At 42.5% G+C, this 4156-nt stretch overlaps 1 non-coding gene across 1 annotated transcript; it reads left to right on the top strand.

Annotated features, from left to right (window-relative positions):
• Positions 1-3341: 3341 nt before the first annotated feature.
• LOC141662915 (small nucleolar RNA R71) lies at positions 3342-3448 on the top strand. The gene has a single exon (XR_012551017.1). It is a non-coding gene; the product is annotated as a small nucleolar RNA R71 (small nucleolar RNA).
• Positions 3449-4156: the final 708 nt, after the last annotated feature.

The raw sequence follows: 4156 nt of genomic DNA, 5'->3' as shown, positions 1-4156 counted from the left end.
GGCCAGCTACTTGATTCTCAGTACCTTTTCGATCCTTGATCTCTAACTCAAATTCCTGTAGTAAGAGCACCCAACGAATGAGTCTCGGCTTCGAATCCTTCTTGGAAACCAAATAGCGAATGGCCGCATGATCAGTGAACACTGTCACCTTTGTCCCAAGCAAATAAGATCGAATTTTTTTGAAACCAAAGACTATAGCCAAGAGCTCCTTCTCAGTAGTGGTGTAGTTCATTTGGGCCCCATTTAAGGTCTTGCTAGCATAGTAGACCACATGAAAGAGATTATTCTTGCGCTGCCCAAGAACTGCGCCCACCGCATAATCACTCGCATCACACATCATCTCAAAAGGCTCTGTCCAATTAGGTGCTGTAATAACTGGTGCAGTTATCAAACTCTTCTTGATGGTCTCGAATGCCGTCAATAATTCATCATCGAATTTAAAAGGCGCATCCTTCTCAAGAAAATTGCACAACGACTTAGATATCTTCGAAAAGTCCTTGATGAAATGCCGATAAAAACCCGCATGACCAAGAAAACTACGGATTCCTTTCACAGAAATAGGTGGTGGAAGATTTTTAATGACTCCCACCTTGGCTTTGTCCACCTCAAGACCCTTGCTAGAGACCTTATGCCCAAGAATAATGCCTTCACACACCATAAAATGACATTTTTCCCAATTGAGCACCAAATTAGTTTCCACACACCTTTTGAGTACTGCATGCAGATTATTCAAACATTCATCATACGAATGTCCAAAGACGGAGAAGTCGTCCATGAACACCTCGACATTATTTCCAATCATGTCAGAGAATATAGCCATCATATATCTCTGAAAAGTGGTCGGTGCGCCACATAACCCAAACGAAACTCTGCAAAAAGCAAACGTGCCAAATGGACAAGTGAAGGTAGTCTTTTATTGATCCTCTAGTACAATGCAAATCTGATTATATCCTGAATAACCATCCAGAAGACAATAATACTCATGACCGGCCAACATGTCAAGCATCTTATCAATAAACGGAAGAGGGAAGTGATCCTTCCTCGTGGCCTTGTTCAGCTTTCTGTAGTCCATGCATACTCTCCACCCTGTGACTGTTTGAGTGGGAATGAGCTCGTTCTTCTCATTTGCTACCACAGTGATACCTCCTTTCTTAGGTACACATTGCACGAGGCTCACCCAAGAACTATCAGAAATAGGATAAATGATTCCTGCATCCAGCCACTTCAGAATTTCTTTCTTCACCACTTCTTTCATGATATGATTAAGTCTGCGTTGTTGCTCAACAGTCGGCTTACTACCCTCTTCTAGCAGAATCTTATGCATGCAGTATGAAGGGCTGATCCCTTTGATGTCTGCTATAGTCCATCCGATAGCCGATTTGAATTCTCTCATGATCCTTAAGAGCTTGTCCTCCTCACTACCTGAAAGGTCAGATGCAATAATAACAGGTAAAGTAGATACATCACCTAAAAAAGCATACCTCAAGTGTTCAGGCAATGGTTTAAGCTCTAAGGTAGGCGCTTCCTCAATAGATGGTTTGAGCTTTCCTTCAGCATTTTTGAGGTTAGAAGTACCAAGAGATTCAAATGGCATGTCTAGCTTTCGCCTCCAGGGAGAAGCATTTAGATATTATAGTTGCTCATTGCCATCCTCATCATCACTGTTAAAATCCCCCACTAAAGCCTTCTCTAATGCATCAGACATTAGCATATGATCAAGTTCTGAAGTAACCGCAGAATCAATCAAATCCACTTTTAAGCACTCCTCATCTTCTGTAGGGAATTTCATTGCCTTGAATACATTGAATGTCACATCCTGATCCTGCACCCTCATAGTAAGTTCACCTTTCTGCACATCTATCAAGGTACGGCCTGTAGCTAAGAAAGGTCTTCCCAAGATTATGGGAATCTTCTTATCTTCCTCGAAATCCAGAATAACAAAGTTTGCATGAAAGAAGAGCTTATCCACCTTTACTAGCACATCCTCCACTATTGGGTACGTAATAGAACGATCAGCCAATTGTAGAGACATGTAGATGGGCTTTGGATCAGGCAAATTCAACTTTTTGAAGATCGACAACGGCATCAGATTGATGCTTGTTCCAAAATCACACAGGCACTTGTCAAAAGACAACTTGCCAATGGTGCAAGGAATGGTGAAGCTACCTGGATCTTTAAGCTTTGGAGGTAACTTTTGTTGCAGCACATCACTGCATTCTTCCGTTAGAGCAACGATCTCAAGATCATCCAGTTTCACCTTCCTTGAAAGAATACTCTTCATAAATCTCGCATAACTAGGCATTTGCTCCAGAGCCTCAGCGAAAGGTATATTGATATGAAGTTTCTTGAACACCTCCAAAAACTTACCGAACTGCTTATCCAGCTTTTGTTGTTGCAATCTCTTAGGGAAAGGTGGTGAAGGATACAGCTGTTTCTCCCCTGTATTACCCTCAGACAGAGTGTGTTCAACAGTCGTCTTCCTTGGTTCCGCCGCTTTCTCCTTTTGCTTAACTTCTTCATCACCAGCTTCAACTTCTCCTTCTTTTGCTTTTTCAGCATCATCAACTTTTCCAGACCTTAAGGTAATAGCCTTGACTTGCTCTTTAGCTTCCTTCCTGCCTGGAACTTCAATATCACTGGGAAGTGTGTCAGGTTGACAATTGAGCACTGCATTGGCTATTTGACTGATTTGATTTTCCAAGGTCTTGATAGAAACTGCCTGACTTTTGCACAACAGCTTCAGTTACTCAAAATCTGCACTAGAGGGGGGAGCTGCACCTCCTTGTTGAGGATATGATTTCCTTTGAGCATAATGCTGTGGTTGCTGGAATCCAGGTGGATTGAACTATTTACTTACGCCTTGCTGATATGGTTGCTGAATAGCATTCTGATTATTACTCCAGCTAAAATTTGGATGATTTCTGTTGTTAGGATGATTAGTAACTGGCACAGGCTGCTGTTGTCGCTGATAATTGTTCATATATTGAACAGATTCGTTAACAAGAGAACACTGATCCGTAGCATGAGAACCTGCATAAAGCTCACAGACCATAGCTATCTGATTGACCCCATAGGTGGCTAGAGAATCGACCTTTATAGACAACGCTTGGAGCTGCGCTGCAATAGCTGTAGCTGTATCGACTTCCAGAATATATGCTACCTTCCCAGGCATCATCCTTTGAGTTGGGTTTTGATGCTCATTTGCAGCCATAGTCTCAATAAGATTATAAGCCTCAGTATAGCTTTTGGCCCACAAGGCGCCTCCAGCTGCTGCATCGAATATGGGCCAAGATTGGGCCCCCAAACCATTATAAAAACCAATGATCACCATCCAATCAGGCATTCCATGATGTGGACACTTTCTCAACATCTCCTTGTAGCGCTCTCAAGCTTTGCACATAGATTCTGTAGGTTGCTGCGCAAACTGAGTAAGAGCACTCCTCATAGCCGCAGTCTTCGCCATTGAATAAAACTTAACCCGAAACTTTTGTGCAAGATCTTGCCAAGTAGTGATAGACCCAGCTGGTTCAGAATGTAACCAGTCCTTAGCTTTATCCCTCAGAGAGAATGGGAAAAACCTCAGCATGATAGCCTCATCAGTCACACCATTATATTTGAAAGTACTGCAGATCTCGACAAAATTCCTTATGTGCATGTTGGGGTCTTCAGTCGCAGCACCTCCGAAAGAAATAGAATTCTGCACCATCTGAATAGTGCCCGGCTTGATTTCGAAGTTATTGGCCTCAATAGCCGGGTGCATGATGCTAGACTGAATGTCATCGATTTTGGGCCGAGAAAAGTCCATAAGAGCTGGATCTGCCTGAACAATACGATCACCCATGATTAATGGTTCTTTCTGCTCACTTCATGAATCCGAATCTTCAAAATCTATCTTCTCCGGAATATCAAGAACTTCGTCTGTCTCCTCAGCCGTATCTAAAGTCCTCTTACGAGTACGAGAACGAGTTTGTATAAACGCTCGCTAAAGTACCTGAAACACAACCGGAAACAATAAGTAACACATCTTAATCACTGAGTCCTAATGACCAATGATGGTAAGTACATAAACTTAAAAAATACGCCGAGTCCCCGGCAGTGGCGCCAAAAACTTGTTAGGACGAAAACACGCGCTAATAACACACGAGAATAATAACTA

The sequence above is a fragment of the Apium graveolens genome, chromosome 5, assembly GCF_009905375.1.
Source record: "Apium graveolens cultivar Ventura chromosome 5, ASM990537v1, whole genome shotgun sequence".
In the NCBI taxonomy this organism is placed as follows: Eukaryota; Viridiplantae; Streptophyta; class Magnoliopsida; order Apiales; family Apiaceae; genus Apium; species Apium graveolens.
Note: the sequence above shows the minus strand (reverse complement) of the source record. Positions and strands in the feature narration are given on the sequence as shown.